This window comes from Periplaneta americana, chromosome 5, assembly GCF_040183065.1.
Source record: "Periplaneta americana isolate PAMFEO1 chromosome 5, P.americana_PAMFEO1_priV1, whole genome shotgun sequence".
Taxonomy (NCBI): domain Eukaryota; kingdom Metazoa; phylum Arthropoda; class Insecta; order Blattodea; family Blattidae; genus Periplaneta; species Periplaneta americana.
Window position 1 is genome coordinate 138,523,805 of NC_091121.1, and position 20,836 is coordinate 138,544,640.

Genomic DNA, 20,836 nt, shown 5'->3' on the forward strand with positions numbered 1-20,836 from the left:
ACAAATCAATTCGCATTAAAAAAAATATGTATGGTAAAGGTGCCTAATTCCGTGATACCCCAAATCCCATGATAAAATTTCAATTGACTGCCATGAAATTGTGGTCTGTGATTATTAAGTTTTTGAAATACCTAACAGATGCCAGGAGATGCCTTCTTTTCAATACTATTGACTACCCGCCTTTTGAATAGAAGCAGTCGACTGCAGAAGCTTTTGTTCAGTGAAAGGTGGTTGACCATTGAGCGCATTCCGAATCTCACCGGTGAGCAATCCGATGGCATCACGGTGTTCCGAATTCCACCGATGACGTCATTGATGCTCCACCGGTGTCGCACCGATGCCATCAACTTGCAGAGGTGGTGGCAGTCTCCATCAGCCGCCATCAGTGAATCTGATTGGTTCTTGTATAGGGCGGGAATTAGCAGACGAATAACATCGTGCACTGTTGTGTCATGGCGGTGTGTTCTGCTTTAGTTCTGCTGTATTGTTTGTAATGAGCACAACGTAAAAACAATATGTTAATGGCTTATGAGCGAACATGTCAACGGACCAGTTATTACTACTGGTTCAAGAAATAAATTGTTTATGCTATCTTTTCTTTGAACGAGATGGGAGTACGAAAATTTCGCAAAATTTTGCTAGCGTAGCACAGAAAACAACTTGTACAGTCGCCATGACAGCATCGATCCCTCCAGCAGTTTTGTTCCTTATTTCGCTGCAACGTGACGTCATTGATGCCACCGGACCGGTGAGATTCGGAATACGCTGATTATGTTTTTCTTTCTCTCTTGACCGCTCCTGAAGAAACATTCTATATTTGAGGTAAGAATTAAAATAGCATTATAAAAATGATATATTACTGTAGATTATAGTCAGCTGAAACAATGTATATGATTATTTAAACATTATGAGCAGGCTTCGAGACTTTGGATCCGATACAATAAGTTTAATATGCATGCACTATAGGTTGTTGACTCGCTGCAGGTAACAACGTTGCTATTTAGAGTAGAGTACGGTAGTATGGGGAAACACACATATATACATTCTGAAAGTAAATATACATTACACAATGATAATGTGAAAAGAATGTGAAAAGCATTTATTCTCCTGTCTTTTATAAGAATTTGTGTTTAATTATACACAGTGTTAATGGTGGAAATAAGCATGTAGCAATTTTAATTTTTTCATTTAACCTATTGGTCGTCTTTAGGAAGTGCAGTTACAGTACCGAATTGCAATGTAGGCCTACCTACTACAAGATACATTCTCAGTGTCTCAAACGTAAATCTTTTTCGGTTATCTGCCAAAGTTTGTACTGTGAAAAGCTGCGCTCTACGTCGCCTGACGTGATAGGAGCAAAACGAAAAAACCTAACATCATTACAGTCTCTAAGAGACAGTCCTTTATTCTCGGATGACTCTTGTCCAGTAATTTTGCTGTTTATGTCACACAATGTTCCATAGCCGTTATTTTTACATAAAATTGATTTCCACTTCTGTTTTACACATTCAGTAACCGGACTTTTCTAACCGTGTAATACTTTCAGACACAGTTTGTATGAAAACCAAATTATTCGTCAGAACCGTTCAAATCCAGAGCATTTTCCTTTGCGTATTAGTTGGCATTCATTCTACAGTACCCCAACCCACTGTACGCTTTACCACTATACTCAGTACGCCGTTATGCGGATTTCCCTCTGAACTGCTCTATTCAGTCCGAAGTCTCGGAGCCTGATTATGAGACAATAACAATGCTACAGGAGCTTTCCCATTTTCGGATTTATTTTCATATTTTTCCTTCCTGGTTCACTCGACCAGTGATGCCAACGCTAAATTGTGAAAATTAATGTCCATGAAAGAAAATAGTTCGTGGAAATAATAATAGAAATAAGTTATAGAAAACATCAATTATAATTATAATAAAATAATGGGGCATATATTTAACTTAATTACTGCTGTTCTTAGGAATATAAATAATGAGAAATAATTGTGTTATAATTCAAATTATTCAAATTTAATTTTGTGTAGAATGTAACTTTCAGTTTATTTTGTTTATAATATATCAATATGTAATATGTATTCCTATAGTTACACAAGTATTTTCTATGAAATTTGTCACTTAGACTCTTTTTCTATGTTGTAATTTCTTGCTTAGCCTGATTTATATTAAAACAATGTACCATCACTTTAATGTGTTTTTCCAAATGCACGTTTGTTTTCTGAGCAGTTAATGAGGATTATTTTAGTATAACGAAATTAGGATATCACTCATGGAATTAGGAAACCACTATCACGGAATTTGGATCCCTGTCACGGATTTAGGAGCCACTGTATAATAATGAAGAATCCTATATTATATACCAAACTTGTGAAACTGTTGACACTGCGTGTTGTAAAAACTGTAGCTAAAGATCCAAATAACGTCATTTAGGTGTTATTTGAAAATTGTTATTACAATTTTGGCATAAATATAGACTTTATTAAATATGTCACGGAATTAGGCAACCTTACCCTACCGGTACTGTAGAAATGATTGTGTTTAATTACTCTAAAACTAAAATAATAAAGTGTCACCAGCACTAAACTAATATGATTATAACAACAATAACAATAAATCTGTAATAATAATAATAATAATAATAATAATAATAATAATAATAATAATAATAATAATAATAATAGAGGAGAAGGTGGAAATATGGGCCACCATTTTGTTTTCCTCATATTAATGGAAAATGGTTGGGCATATTACTTGGAAATCTTTATTGACATACAAAGTAATTATTCATATACAATTTTTCCAGTCTTAAAGGACAATAGTTGCAATAGATATTTGCATATAATTATTTTTTTAAGGAAGACGAACTGTTCCTCTATAGGTCTAAATATGGGTTACCACAAAAATTTGAAAATAAAATTGAAAAAAAAAAACACAGAAACATAAGTAGGTAACCTTTGTCAACGGCAATATTCTGTAACAAATAACGCAAATTACGATAGTGTTAACATGCTGGGAATATGGGCTACATATCCCATATTTGACACATAGCGTTAGCCCATATTAGCAGCATCGACTAATGAAGGTTCTAAGATTATGTATGGAATTGTTATCCTAAATAAATATTATTCTTATCCCATGTGATAGAGCTATTCTTAATCAGTGGAACACATCAAGCTTGAATTTTAAACACGAAATATATTTCTTTCAATAAAATTGAAACTACATACCTGCAAAAACTTTGAAATTGATGAAAAACACAAAGAACACATCACAACCACATCACAAAGACAACTAGTTTGTGTCTTTGTGCACGCAGACTGATGGACACGAGATGTACTTTTAGAGCTTTTTCGCTAGATAACAACATCATACTTTGTAAAAAACGAGGTAGCCCATATTACCAGTCCTAGCTCATATTTCCACCTTTGCCTCTAATAATAGTAATAATAATAATAATAATAATAATAATAATAATAATAATAATGATAATAATGGTAATAATAACGATAATAATAATAATAATAATAATAATAATAATAATAATATACAGAAATCAGTTTGTACTGTCAGCGTTATATTTTATGAGTGTGTCAAATTACGACACAGCATTACTGAAACCACTTCTCCGCTCTCTAAACCGTGCGACATCAGAGGAGCGGAGCAGGTAGTCCGCGCTCCTTAGAGCTTCGAGCTGATGACCCCTGAGATAAATAATTCTCGATGTGGGAATCTTACATCTTGTCTAAATGAAGATTTGAGAAAGTTTCGGATTTTGACTTTTTTTTAGAACTTTATTAAATATTGTGGATATATTTATTTGGTGCACACTACATACTTATATTATTCAATGGTATCTATTTTACATGTAATATTTTATGCAATAGAAAGAATCGCGATAAAATTTGAAAGCTACAATTCAATAATTTATACAGCAGAAACATGGTTTCTCTCTCTCGTGGATGTAACTTAATGGTAGGACTTTTGTAGCACAGAAGAATGTACTTTCCGTTCGTTTGCTTTTATTGCACGGGTCACAACGTTTTCTTGTTTTATATCTACTCCGTGATGCGAGTTCATTGGCTGGTTTGATGGTCAGCCCTCAGGAAGCAAAGAATTTTCATTTGGGTTGATGCAGCTTCTGGAGAACCTCTCTTTTCAAATCAATACTTCCTGTACGGTATCTTATTGTCAAGCTTGGTCACAATATGACATGGGCTACGAGTTTAAGTAAGCTGTGGACATCTGAAAGGGTTTTGGACTCAATACATTGTCTAGTTCACGCTATTTTTGGAATTCATTCTTGTTTTAACTGATATGTTACAGTATTTGATACAAGTACTTATAAAACGTATTAAGCTAATTTTTATATTTTATTGTAAAACATTAAAATAGATTATAAATGTATTGAAGATAGCAGTATGAAGTGCAATAGTATAGACTTCTGTAGGAAGGAATATACAGTCTGATTCGTTTGGGTATGGATAATATTAATTTATTATTATGAAGCTATTATGATAGTACGAAAAATTTCTTGCTGGTTATATTATGATTAAAAATGGCATTTTCCATATATGATAATCAACAATGCATAATCTGAAAAGACAAATGAAATCGTATATGATTAAAATGGCTACTACAAATCAACAGCGGACACAATGTTTCTTTGGTATGCTAAATTTAAGAGTGTTAAAAAAGTTCAAAGGAAATTTCGACGTGAGTATGGTGTGCGTAATATACCTAAATACGATTCCATAATGTTGTGGTATCGAACTTTTGTAGAAACAGGTTCTGTGTTAAAAAACATAATACATTATAGTCTTGCACTTCTGTTCACATCTGTTTACTTTTTCAGTCGGTTTCTAGGGTAGATTTCTACTGTTTCTCAACTTTGTTTACATTTCTCAGAAAGTTAAAAGGATAGCTTTCAAATCTTTTGATGAACATTGCTTGAAGTGGAGCGTAAATACCACTTCTACAGATGATGCAATCCTTTTTTTGATGTGTGTATATTACTACATAATGATGTATAAAATGAAGGGCAATGGAACTAACCACACTACCCGATTATCTCTCAGCTTAGTTGCCTCATGGGTGATGTCTTATTGGCGTCACTTATGAGGTTCAAACCTGTCTTCAGATAGTTGACTAAACAAAATTTCTAGTATATGGCCGCACCTATCACTAAAGATTTTTATATGAATATATCAAATAGATGTATAAAATACAGTAATAAGTAGACTTCGTGGAATTGCCACGAGAATCGCAAGGTTTACTGCGCACGCGGTATAGACTGTATGAGAAGGTGGCGTGCAAAGGATGGAGTATGCCTCTGATGTAAACACTGAGCAGTATACTGCGGTTACAATAAAACCTGTATCCTGCATTCAAGAAATATAATGAATGATCATTGAAGTAGGAAATATGTAAACATGTAAATACACAATTATTTTGTAGTGAGATATATTAACTCTTAAAATTTAATGTATGATACTCACATAATCCTTGAATATGTGCATTACAGTGAAACGTTACGTACAATTTGAGCGACTGCAAAGTAACCTCCTCCGATGTTCACTTAAACAATTTTTATATTGGGAAAATGTACGTTCAACATCACACGATGCAATACGTGCATATTTGAAGAACGGAAAGTCACTACTTTTTAGTACACCAACTTCAGACGTCTCGTCGTGACCTGATAGTAGGCCTACATCATTTATAATACGAGGTTGTGAATAGGCAGAATTTTTAGCAGTAATGTTTCTCAACTTACATTTCACTTTTGCTGAAATTATGAATTGTTATTTTGGATAATGGTTGTGATACTTAATCCACTATATTAAGAGCTTCTGAGAGTTGTAGTTTAGACGATTATAACAGGATGATGCTTTTATTTTTATTTTAGTAGGTTATTTTACGACGCTTTATCAACATCTTTGGTTATTTAGCGTCTGAATGAGATGAAGGTGATAATGCCGGTGAAATGAGTCCGGGGTCCAACACCCAAAGTTACCCAGCATTTGCTCATAGGATGATGCTTTTAGGCACGATTTTAAAATTAGAATCAATGAACAGAATATCTTCCAATAGCTGTTCAGAAAGCAATGATTTTACTGCTGCAACAGCGGAACTGTCTCTGCTCCATTATTTTTCCGTAATGTTCTGCATAATAATTAACAGAATCCAACCACGTTCCCCAACGGGTCAAGACTGGATGCGGGGGTAAGGGTATTCCAGGAGCAATTGTTTGGAATAGCAACACTCTCATTGTAGTATGATTGAATTCTTGTCTGCACTGAACAAATGTTAAACTTTGACTATTCCAACCACAGTAATGCAAAAACAAGTGCTTACATAGGTATACATTAGCTGTAGCTGCTCTATTTGGACCGGTCACAACTCTTAACATGAACTGCTTATACTACGAGACCGGGCGGTCGCCCACCTCCTCTATACTACCGTACATCGGCAACCTGATTGCATGCTGCATGTGGCAATTCAACGAAGTCTAGTAATAAGGATATAACGAATTTATTTTTTCGTAATATTCGTGCAGTGTGTTTTTACTTGGTTATTTATTGACGCTATTTCAACTACTGGGTTATATAGTGTCGGTGGAATTGGTGATAACGAGATGGTATTTAGTGAGATGAGGCCGAGGATTCGCCTTAGATTACCTAACATTCACCTTACGGTTCGGGAAAATCTCCAAAAGAAACCTAACCTAAGCGGGAAACCAATCCACGTCCTAGAGCAACTAAATATCAACGGGCAAACGCGTTACCGCCTGAGCTACGCCGGTCGACTTGTGCAGTGTTTTAGTGAACTAAGCAATGTTTGAATTTCCACTTAAAATAAACTGTTTCCTGGTAATTTAGATTCTAGGTATTTAAAACATTTCACGCCATTCACTACCTTCCCAACAATGTTCAAATTTCTTCGTTAAATCTGAAGAAAATTTCGGTGTTCTAGACTTTAGTTGCACTCATCATTTGCTATATTATTTCTTTAATTCTGTTTTTATATATTTCACTTTGCGACTGCTTTTATAATGAGAATTTTATCGAACGATAGACAATTTCTTTATGATTATAATTTACCAACGTTACAATTTTGTTAGAAATATAGGCACCAGTGTAGAATGATTCGGAAAATGAAAATAAATGTGTTTAGAATTGTAAGTAATATTGATTTATTTTTAATATATACATTACTACTTTTTAACTATTATTACTGCAGAAAATTATAATGTTACAATGTATCGCCTTCTGAATTCACAACACAGTTTCAAATAGGTGTCTCATGACTAAGTATTGTCGAATTATTGACCAAGATAATTTTGAATTAATTTTCAACATTGTCTCTATAACATCTTAGTAATCATGTTTCTGAGACGCTTGTTTATATTTTTCTGTTGACCTATTTTATTAGTATCTCTTTAATTATAAAAACTACTATATTAGTGTTCTCATAAATAGATAACTTTATTATTTAAATATTCATATACACTTACACATAGGCCTGTATAATTCACTAGAATACATTTTACATAATCGGAAGTTGGCTATAAGCTATGCAGAAAGTTAACAGTGTATTTATTCACCGTGTTTGTCTCAAAAACGACGAAGTAGAAAGACGAAAAGTTCACAGAATCGAACTCTGAAATCAATTATATGAAACCAAAGAAATAGATGCGATGTGAGAATGGAAAAAGTTGCAAAAATGGTAGAAACCTTCATTCTCTAGAGCCCATTCCTTACATCTCCCACTGCCTTTATTTAAAACTTTACGTCTCATGTGACAATACAAAAATATTTATTATATTTCTTTCTCAGCTTTGGATATAGAGAAAAACTTCAACGACTATTCCCTCTCTTTCACTTTTCTCTCCAACATTTCTCTAGAGAACAGAATATTTTCCTTTTTTTCTCTCTTTTTACCCTCGACGTCCACTATAGGGTTATTACACTGCAGACCTTCCTCTGTTTTCTAATTGGATTCCTGTGAAACTTTACAATAAAGTAGGTGCTTGTATATCTACTCTGCTCTCTTATGAAGAAGCATTGTATAAAAAGATAGAATGCAGACGAGAGAGAGAGAGAGAGAGAGAGAAAAGGGGTGGGGAGGTAAAAATTCAGAGTCAGTAGAAACACATACAAATATAAAAACGTAATAAAAATAAGAGAAATTATGGCACGGTAACGCGAGATGTGGTAACCGCAAACCGGGAGATTGTCGCATAGGGATTTAGATCTGGTAATGAGTTTGCTCTACATATTATGTCAGCATACAGTAGTTATGTAACGTATGTTCTGAGCTCATAGCGCAAGATAATAAAGTTCATGTAGAATCACTTTTTGCATGAAAACAAACTACGCATTTTTTGTCATGTAATTTTTAATAGTTCATAGTTAATAGAATGCAAACAGGTCTTTTCATGTAAAAGATATAAAGACATTGTCATCAAATACGTTAGCTTGGCTTCAAATACTTGTCTTTGTAATATATTTAAAATAATAGCTTTCGAACCAAGTTAGGAAAATATAATTTGTTCACAATTTACATTTTTACATTTGAAATGATACATATGAATATATACCCGAAATGAGCATATGCTCGTCCTCGGGTACAATCCAGTAGTCTACATGAATTTTAAAGAGATCAATAATAAAGTTGATGTTAGAAATAATAGTAACAACAACAACAACAACAATAATAATAATAATAATAATAATAATAATAATAATAATAATAATAATAATAATAATAATAATAATAGAATATCCGTGACGGAGATGATACAAAGATAGTAATACAAACTAATTCATAATAATAATAATAATAATAATAATAATAATAATAATAATAATAGTAATCAAACAAAAAATATTTACAATAATAAAATAAATACTAAGATGGATAAAATAAAATATATAACCACTAAAGAGAGTTAACACAACTTAAATAAGCATATAATAACCAGAAAAAAAATGACGAACTCGAAAATCAACAGAAAAGTTCGATGTATCGCAGACGACAGCAACCGCCGTATTGACATTGTGTTGTGCATTAATGGTAGTAGGGGGGGCCGAAGGTCTACGTAAGTGCCGTTCTCTTCGAATCTTCTCATACAATCATGGGAAGTTAATGCTGAAAAACAAAATGTCTACGAGACAAACTGTTCATTATTACCAGGGTAAATACAAATAACACTGAAATATATTAATCAAGTTTCAGTTATAGATCTCCCCTTTTGTGCAAGAGGTATCATATCAAAATATTGTATGAATGGCGAGGAAAATATAAATTTCAATAACTCCCTAGTGAGAGAGATAGTGACAAGTACAATCAAGTGTATGTGTGGCGATGCTAAGAAATCATTTATTGGATATATACACTGTTATTAATTAAGAAAATGATCTATATATATTTATTACAATGTTTTGTCTTATAGGTTACATGCATCAGATAAATACAATAAATATTAGTAACATATAGTGCTAGTAACACTTAAAATAATAATAAAATTTATCAAATATCATAGAAACATTTTCACTTCATTTTTAAACTTAAGAATTGTAGATTGCTTAGGTCTGGATCATTTTTCAATACTGAATTGTATAGTCTTGGTCCATAATTCCTATTGTGTATTAATCCAGCTGTAGTGTGGCATTTAGGTTCTGCCAAAAGAGTTGGTACATTTCTTCTGTTGTTATGTATATGTTTTTTTAGTTATAAAATTCATTCGATTTTTGTGAAAATAAATTGGTACTGTATGTTTATATATTTGCTCAATTTTTAGTACTTGGAATTCAGAATAGATAAATCGTGTCGGATAATCAAGTGGTTAATGCAGACAAATTTTGATGATACGTTTTTGTAGTAATATTAATGGAGTTAGGGTAGTCTTCAAATGCATTTTGTTTCTTTAAAGAAAATCTAATTCCAAGAGAATTTGAAATAATAATATGGCCAAAACACATGTAAATTATACTGATATAGATATAGAAGACTCATATTAATAAATAGTAAATAGAAATAAATAGATTATAGAAGAATCAATGAATATTAAAGAGTGAAAGATCTTTCTAGTACTGGGACATTTCATCTCAATTATGATAAAGAGAGAATGATTGGCGTAATATTGATGAATGTTAACTTTTGTAAGATCAAGTAGGGCGAATGTGATGCAGTAAAAAAGTCGGGCTAATTTGATACATATTTTAAAATATAACAAACACTCAGTTTGAAACTGTTTAAAACTGCTAATCTCTCTGTTCCAAAATATGGTATAGAAAGATGTAATTAATTCTGTTCCAAAATATTATAGTATACATTTGTTAAAGTTCTCAGTAATATAATGTAATTTTAATACATCTTCTAGATACTTATTTATATGAGAAATTAACATAAGAAAGTCATACAAATTAGGTACATTTCATTCTGTGTGATGTCAAATTAATAAAATAAAAAAACTATTTTGAGGGAGGCTAATTAACATAAAACTGCAATAAATTATACCCCGTTTTTGTAAGACTGTTGAGCCTATGTTCTATTAAAAACTGAGTGGGTTGATATTACATTCTCTGCAACAGGAACACCACAGCAGGTGCCCATTTGATTTCTGTTCATAATGAACTGGCTTCGAGACTTTGGACCCGATAAATGCATGCACTATAGGTTGTTGACTCGCTGCAGGTAGATAGAGATGTGTTGAGGTAACAACGTTGCTATTTAGAGTAGAGTATGGTAGTATGGGAAAACACACATATGTACATTCTGAAATTAATATACATTACACAATGATAATGTCAAAAGAATGTGAAAAGCATTTATTCTCCTGTCTTTTATAAGCATTTGTGTTTAATTATACACAGTGTTAATGGTGGAAATAAGCATGTAGCAATTTTAATTTTTTCATTTATCCTATTGGTCGTCTTTAGGAAGTGCAGTTACGGTACCGAATTGCAATGTACTTACTACAAGATACATTCTCAGTGTCTCAAACGTAAATCTTTTTCGGTTATCTGCCAACATTTGTACTGTAGAAAGCTGCGCTCTACGTCGCCTGACGTGATAGGAGCAAAACGAAAAAAACCTAACATCATTGCAGTCTCTAAGAGACAGTCCTTTATTCTCGGTTGACTCTATGTCCACTAATTTGCTGTTTATGTTACATAATGTTCCATATCTGTTATTTTTACTTAAAATTGATTTCCACTTCTGTTTTACACGTTCAGTAACCGGTGTACTTGATATCTCATTAATTCTCTGCATTATTTTCTAAATTAATTTGAGGGCTTCTGGCATCTCTTGCTCTGACTTTTCTAACCGTGTAATATTTCAGACACAGTTTGTATGAAAACAAAATTATTCGTCAGAACCTTTAAATCCAGACAGTTTTCTTTTGCGTATTTGTTGGCTTTCATTCTACAGTACCCCCACCCACTGTACTCTTTACCACTATACTCAGTACGCAGTTATGTGGATTTCCCACTGAACTGCTCTATTGGGTCCGAAGTCTCGAAGCCTGATAATGAACTATTTAATTATTACAGTTTGTTGCAATACAGAGGATTAGAAACATTCACAACTGCACCGTCTGATAGTCCCTTCACTACTGAACAGAATACCACACCGCGAAATAGTTCTTGCGCTCATGTGCAATAATCAAACTGGTTTTGTTTGTTACTATACCATATTTTGGAACGGAGGGAGTATTACAGAAGTACATTTTACTCTCTTTAAGTAGTAATATTAAACAAAATTTAAATAAATCATCTTTAACCTTATAAAATGTATTAAAGTAAAAGACTGTTTTGTTTCTTGAAAAACTTCGATGTGATACTGGATTACTTTTGTTATTGTTCTTTAATGATTAAAGATACAATCATTTTTTTATTTTTCTATTACTCAGATTAGTTTTTGTCTACAGTAAAGCTGTGAATGTTGAGCAGTCTAGCAGTAATTGGTGTATGAATGAGATGGGCTATTATGCGCCCTTGGTTTCAGCCGATATTGAACGCAGTTTTTCCGCATACAAGGTTATACTATCAGACACTCGACAGTCATTTTTATTTGAAACTTTGAAAATGAATTTTGCTGTTTATTGCAGCAGCAATCCAAACCAGGGGAACAACATGCAAGAAAAGTAAGGTACAGAATAGATGTGATAAATAAATTAATGTAACAGTTAAATATAGGGAAAACAAAATTGTACGCCATATGCGTTTTCGGCAGTCTAAAACTGAAATGCAAAACTCTAAATATACAAAGAAAACATCTTTTCAGACTCATGTTTATCACATTTGTGACAATTTAAGTATGATTTCTCAACCTCACCAGCATTTTAGACCTTTCCGATATTAACCCTTATATACAATGATTGTATTGTCTTGATTTTATTATACACAATAATCGTATACAAAACACGGAACGTGCTTGCTTAGGCGTGTATCAAATTCGCTTCCGCTGCCTGTACTTGAAATACGTCAACTACATTCTGTCCGGCGTCTTATGTTCATCTCAGACTAATACAAATACACCGATGTCACGGCCCTATTTATGACTTAAATGTGAAATAGGCTATGATAAAAAAACAGTACAGTGTTTTGTTTTGTTTATTGTTTAGATTTATCGAGAGCCGAAAGCATTATTATTTTGTGTTGTAGTTTATTTTGATTAAGAGATGACTCCTGCACAACGAGTGGAGCTAGTACTGCTCTATGGGGACAATCAGAGAACGAGGCAACAACGGAAACTGCAGACGAGTTTCATCGTCGTCGTTCAGACATTCCAAAACCACCACATCAACGAATAGCCAGTTTATTATAATATATTTAACCTTTCAGTATGTCCTGGCCTACAATCACTAGCAGAAATGGAACGCTATTGGGAAGCTAGGAAGATGATATTTTTTTCTATAAAATTGTTTCTTTTCTTAATATGTATTCACTTGCTGTTTTATTTGGAGATTAATTAGTAATTCTGTAATCAATTTACCTGTCATTAGAAAAATAAATTACAGTACACAAATTTAAAATGTTTAGCGTGCTTGGCATGAAACGAAGTGGTCGTCCTAGATCGACTTTCGACGAACATCATTCATTGGATGTGACTGCAAAGATGTCGGTCAGCCATGAAAGGTGAATGTGGTATACGGCTCGAGAGTGTCGCATTCGTAGAAAATCTGCTCTCAGAATACTGAAGTCGGCACGTTTGCATTTCAGTAAATTGCAGCACGAACACACAACGCCTCGACTGCAACTGGATCATATTGTCGTGTTTGCTTATTATCCAGTATTTCCTTGAACATTTTCATTCAATTATAAATGCCTATTATTTCTAAAAGGGTATACTCATATTATACAATATTCAGGATATTTGTCCAAAGGAAAGCGAAGATGGATGCATGAATCCAATAACCGCAGTGCAAAAAAGGGGGGGGGGAATGATCTGGTGCTGAATAGGCCTACTAGGCTTTATGATCGTAGGTCTTTTTTTTTTTTTTTTTTTTTTTTTGGAAATATGAACCAGTATATATTTGGCGAATTGTTGGACAGAATCGTAATGGTTGTCCTATATTTTATATACTACTGAATGAAGGAATGAGAATGTGGTTTCTGCTAGATGAGATCACAACACATTATGCTATGAGAGCTCGTGACAAATTAAATAACATGTTAGGCGTGCATTGCATTGGAGGAGGTAGACGACCTCCACGGTCACCAGAGCTCACACCTTCAGATTTCTTATGTAGGGACATGTTTTTCAGAGAGAGCCTATATCTATATATGAATAAATTAAAATAAAGACTCACTCATTTCATCCAACTCATTCAACAAATAAAACTTCTAAGAGTAACAAAGAATGTCAAGATAGAGTAAGACACTAACTACAAGTAAATGGAAGAGACTTTGAACATTTGTGGTAGTGCGCTTTGTAGTTGCACTGACAACAGTAATATATACATGCTAAAATGTTATGTTTTATTTAACGACGCTCGCAACTGCAGAGGTGTATCAGCGTCGCCGGATGTGCCGGAATTTTGTCCCGCAGGAGTTCTTTTACATGCCAGTAAATCTACTGACATGAGTCTGTCGCATTTAAGCACACTTAAATGTCATTGACCTGGCCCGGGATCGAACCCGCTACCTTGGGCATAGAAGGCCAGCGCTATACCAAATGGCCAACCAGGTCGACTTTACATGCTAACCTAGTCATTTATACTTGAGGATAATGCAATGTAATAATATTGTGTTGTACGGTATTTCATGGTAGAATATGATGACTAAGAGATATGCGCCAAACAATATAAAATATGTGATTTCTATATTTGTCATTTCTAAATAAAATTGATTCTCCCAATCGACAAGCGACTTCTGTGTCACACGGTACCGTATATGGCACGTTTCATAAATACTCAGTTCATAGTATTACACTTTCATTGGAAATAATTACATAAATTTGACTGACTGGAACACAATAATTGCTCTGAAAAGGGAACTTTTTGCATAAACAGGGTGATTCACGAGGATTTGCAGTCCTTTACGAAGCTCATTCCCGAAGACATTCTGAGCAAAAAATGTCATATAAACATGGGTCCTATTCTCAATATTTACAGAGTTACATTTCGTTATTGGAACGCATTGCTGTGACCTACGGAAATCAAAGATAGCCGTATGCAGTTACGTAGAGCGACGAGTGCCGTTCACAAGCGTGCGGCCAAGTGTACTCAAGCGGACGGCGACATTTGTCAAATGTGTTGTAAACTCTCCAAGACTGTAAATTAGGATGCAAAATTGAACTGCAATAATTAAGTCGGTGGAAGTGTGTGATTTGTAACAATTGTTGTGATAAGTGCGTAAAAATGTAATTTTCTAGTTAAAAGTAGAAAAAGATATCTGTACGAAGCAACTAAGGAGTTCACAGCACATTTTTAGCTTTTCAATACTTACCAATTAAAGAAATTATACTTTTGAATGGTTCATTCTCTATTTGTATTATTCTTTCATCTTCAAACTAAAGAAAAAACTTATTTTACAAACAACTTTAAATTAGTGTAACTCTAAAAATATCGAGAAGAGGAACTATGTTTATATGACATTTTTTGTTCAAAATATCTTCAGAAATAAGCTCCGTAAAAGACGGTAAAGCCAGTATAAAAAAGTCGTCGTTGAAAATTTGCTTTCTACAATTTTTGCTTGTACCGCATGATTCTGCTTTAACTACGTATAAATACGATGTGTAATGTCATATTTCATTATATCATGTAGCACTGCAATTTTGTTTCTAGACCTGACACTAGATAAAATCAAAATGAGACTATTGAAATGAGATTATGTTTTCAGTCTCCTTTTTTATTGTATATTATTGCTATTTTAAGGTTAATACGGATTGTGTATATGTATTCAATCTCTCTTTTTTACTTAACTGTTTTTATTATTATTTTTAAGTTAACATTTGTACACCGGTATGTATTTTTCTGTATGTGATTTGATACTGGTTGAGTGGAAGAGAAGGCCTGATGGCCTTAACTCTGCCAGGGAAAATAAAACTATTATTATTATTATTATTATTATTATTATTATTATTTTTGTCCTGTGAAATATGTATGACCCTGAATCTGGACCAAAGAAAACAGAAAACTTTATGTTCAAAAATTGTGATATATGTTTTCATTAAACAGGAATCGAACCCATGACAGTGACTTTCACTTAACATTAACTTTCGTCTTAACCCTTGCTTAGGCTAAAGTAAAAACCTATTGTCTTACAGTAATATAATATATCTAGATTTGTAAAACACAGGTTTACATAGGAAAAAAAGGTTAAGGATCATGCCAGGTTCTAAAATAGGGAAAGAAGTAATGTCTGCGGCATAACTAATGTGGTTCTATGTAACAACAGTTTCTCTGTTTCAGCAAACATCGGGTCACATTAAAACCATTTCAAATTATTATGCTTTGCAACGAATGTAATTATTCATAGCTATGAATATTCGTCAAGATTAAATGACATGGCCATACATCAAAATGGAACTTATCTGTCAAGTTTGAATTGTTGAAGATATATTCAAATATGAAACAACGTCAATTTTCCTTTGTCATCTCGCTACCATGAACTATGATAATACAGGAATCATTAGATTTATTGACGTAATATTTGGATAATAGAGACATTGGTATTTTAGAATGAAAATGAAAACAACATTATAATATTTGAAAAAGACGAAATAGACTTACTAGATTCACATATGAAAAATTACTGCTCTTCTTATTCGACGGAGACAGTCAAATTAACTTTAAGGCAATTCTGAAAATTTTAGCGTTTACGGTAACTGGGTATAGGAAAACATTTTTCAGAATTCCACCGAATGCCGGGAGATGATAAGTTGAAGCGCAGAGTCTAACTGCCACAATTTCTCCTTTAAAATAATGTTTTTAAATTTATTCATTACATTTTGATGTGAAGGTCTCAGTGGGCCATATAATTATGTTATTAGCAAGCAAACAAACAAGCAGTCATTAATTTTTTGTTTTTATATACGCTATTCTAGATTCGTCTCGAGACTTGCTTCGGCTTACGAAGGTTCGGGCATGGGCATAAGTCGAGACCACGATGTTATCACGAGATGTATGTAATTTCTGATATGACATCCATAGGATGTGGTAGATAGCATTACTAGATGAAAATATGTTGTATGATTATCACGTAATGAGCTGTGTAAATTTACTTATGAACTCATCACCATGCCGTGCATACAAATTAGCAGTATGTGGTCGCATCATTACGGGGATAACAGTGTGATATGGTTATCGAGCATAGGGCAATATTACGCGTAATGCGTAATACAGTTGTGAGTCGACAGCCTTGCAGAATGGATGTAAACCTGTGGGTTTATGGCTGGGTATGTGTGCTGTAATGCTATTACAACTACCGTAATAAAGACGAATAGCATGATGTCCAGTTTATGGATGTTTGATCGCTACCCTACCCCACTAGTACACATATTAAAATGGCACATACGCATATCCTTCCCTTTCAAGTTGCATGATGCTGTGTAGTTGGTGGATGTGTGATCCTTATACAACTATACCTTACACGTACATATGTCCTGTCCTTTAATTTTCAAATTATAAAAATTTCGAACTGCACCCATATTATCACAAAAATTAATTGTTGCCATTAGACTACTTATTCTCCAGCCTCGTATGTATATGACAGGAGTACGAAGAAGAACGGAAACAGTCGGGAGACATCGGAAAAACTGATTGAATCCACTAACTCATTGACATTACAGTTATTATTATTACTATTGTTAGACTTTCATTATTATTACTATTTTCATTATTATTATTATTAGTAGTAGTAGTAATAGTTCCTCAAACGATTAGGCAAAACACGGGAATTTTACTGAAAGCGAGTGAAGAGATAGGTTTGGAAGTAAATCCCGAAATGACAAAGTATATGATTATGTCTCGTGACGAGAATATTGTACGAAATGGAAATATAAAATTGGAAATTTATCTTTTGAAGAGGTGGTGAAGTTCAAATATCTTGGTGCAACAGTAAGAAATATAAATGATACTCGGGAGGAAATTAAACACAGAATAAATATGGGAAATGCCTGTTATTATTCATTTGAGAAGCGTTTATCATCTAGTCTGCTGTCACAAAATCTTAAAGTTAGAATTTATAAAACAGTTATATTACCGGTTGTTCTTTATGGTTGTGAAACTTGGACTCTCACTTTGAGAGAGCAACATAAGTTAAGGGTGTTTGAGAATAAGGTACTTAGGAAAATATTTGGGGCTAAGAGGGATGAAGTTACAGGAAAATGGAGAAAGTTACACAACACAGAACTGCACGCATTGTATTCTTCACCTGACATAATTAGGAACAATAAATTCAGACGTTTGAGATGGGCAGGGCATGTAGCACTTATGGGCGTATCCAGAAATGCATATAGAGTGTTAGTTGGGTGGCCGGAGGGAATAAGACCTGTAGAGAGACCGAGACGTAGATGGGAAAATAATATTAAAGTAGATTTGAGGGAGGTGGGATATGATGATAGAGAATGGACTAATCTTGCTCAGGATAGGGACCAATGGCGGGCTTATGTGAGGGGGGCAATGAACCTCCGGGTTCTTTAAAAGCCAGTAAGTAAGTAAGTAGTAATAGTAGTAGTAGTAGTAGTAGTGGTAGTAGTAGTAATAGGAGTAGTAGTAGTAATAGTAGTATCAGCAGCAGCAGTAGCAGCAGCAGAAAGATGAGCAGCAGGCGAGACGGCGGTAGTGGGTGATGGGTATGATGCTGGATTGTGCATCATTGTATCCTCAGAAATTAAGTGTATAGTTGCACACAGATCGTGATGCATTTCCTAAACTGTCATAAACATATTTTAAATACAATATTCTACAAAGTGATTTATATAGAACTAACACTTTTCTTTCTTTATTTATTTCAACAAGAATGATTCTAACTAAGGTAGGTGTCCCTGATATGGCCATGCTAAGGTTTGAGAATTTTTCTAGCCGCCATGTTAAAAAAATGTAAACCACTTTTTTCTTACTCGTTCTCAGTCTAATGGCCTTTCTTAAAACAATTTCCTTTCCCCATAAAAATAGCTTTAATTGTCCAAAAAGTCCCAAATTCCAAAAGTCTACCTAGTGGCAATATCAGGAACATGTGCGCATAATATGGCCACCCTTGTTCCATGTTCTACAAATCAGTTTGATAGCGCAGTTGTGCTAAAATTAAATAATTCTGGTGTAAAATGAATAAACATGACACTTAATAAACTTTTTTATAATTTTATTCAAAAATGTAGTCAAAACAGGTTTTTCCATAAAAAATTATTTTTTTTCTCGTAAAATACAAAATGTTTGCGTAATCCCAGCTATAAGGGATGTAAATTTGTCAGGTGAAAAAATAAAAGTGAAATGAACTTGATATGGCCATGGTGCATTTGATATGGCTATATCAGGAGCAGGTAAGCTTTCACGAAAATCGTTTGATTATGAACAACTCGTAAAATATACGCCATCAACGACAACACCAATCAACAGAACATTAAAAACCGAATGGAGTACTATGGTTTTCATGAAACAAGTCTTTGAAAAACATGCATAAAACAAAGGAGACTTACCAGAGAAAAATAAGATGTCACATGAAAACCGCAAAACAGGAAACTGGCACCATGTTGCTCAACCAAACTGGATGGAAAACGATCAAGTGACATACCAGGATGCCCTTTCACTGGATGCTGCTGCAATTTAGCGGATTTTTTGGTTAACTAACTCACAATAGGGGGTGGCCATATCAGGAACATGACCATAACAGGAGCACCCACCTTAGTAATGGGCAGGATCGAATAATCTGTTCTCGAATAATATTAAGAATTGAATAATTTATTCGAATATAAGTTCTCGATTGCATTTACCATTCGAATAACGATTTGATTACACACCGACAAGTTCTCGCTTCTAAGTTCTCTTATCCAACATCCAGCTTGACAGCTATAACGATAGCAGTGACCTGTGACAGCAGTGTATTGTGCAAATGTAAGAGTTTATAGTTTTTATTATTCTAATCACGTATTGTAGCTATCTACAACTTCCGTTAAAGATGCTAATCCCTCCGTTCAGTAATTAGACGAGATAAAGAAAGAGAAGTGAGGTGAGACAGAGAGAGAGAGAGAGATCGGGAACAAGTTAGCCGAATGTATACAAATGATAATTAATTAGAGTTCTCGAGAACGTTGTTCTGTATACTGTTTCTTTCTGTTCTCATTCTTCACTTTCCGCAGCATCTATGATCTGCTGGACCACACCTGTGGAGTAACGGTCAGCGCATCTGGCCGCGAAACCAGGTGGTCCGGATTCGAATCCTGGTCGGGGCAAGTTACCTGGTTGAGGTTTTTTCCGGGGTTTTCCCTCAATCCAATAGGAGCAAATGCTGGGTAACTTTCGGTGCTCGACTCCGGACTCATTTCACCGGCATTATCATCTTCATATCATTCAGACGCTAAATAACCTAGATGTTGATACAGCGTCGTAAAATAACCCAATAAAATAAAATAAGTCTATAATCTGAGCAAAATATTCGAATACTTCTTCACGATTCGAGATATATCTCGAGAACTTACAACAATCGAATAATTTGGATTTTTATTCGAATACTTCCATCACTAATGCACATCGAATACATATCCACAAAGCTATCAAGAGTTTTATATTAGTTAAAGAAATTAACGACTTAAGTTTCTCAAAATTATTTAAGATGTGCCTACTTTTCTTTCTTTCAGTCGATAATCCGAAATGACTTATTTTCTGGGGAAATGGAACCAAAATGTAAATTTAATATTAATTGTAATTTTATTGTTCATGTTATAGTTGTAATCCCCTGATATATATGTATATATATATATATATATATATATATATATATATATATATATATATATATCATCTAGTACTTTACACTCGACAAAATATCGACAATTACTCATTAGTGGCCAATATACAAGATCATGAAATTAGAAATAGTGAACAAATTAATATTCCATATTGTAGATTACAGAAGAGCAACACAAACTTTTTCATTATGGGAATGAAATTATATAATAAGCTCCCAGTCAATATTATAAATTACCAATCAGTAGCTTCAAAACTAGATTTTACAATTGGCTATTAAATACTGTAATCCTTTTTATTCTGTTGCAGAGTTTGTCAACACAAATTTGTATGAAATTGTATTTTAATAAATAAGTTTAATTGCAATTTAGTTAGTTTTCTTCAATTTAAAAGTTTCAAATTATTTCATGTTTTCATTGT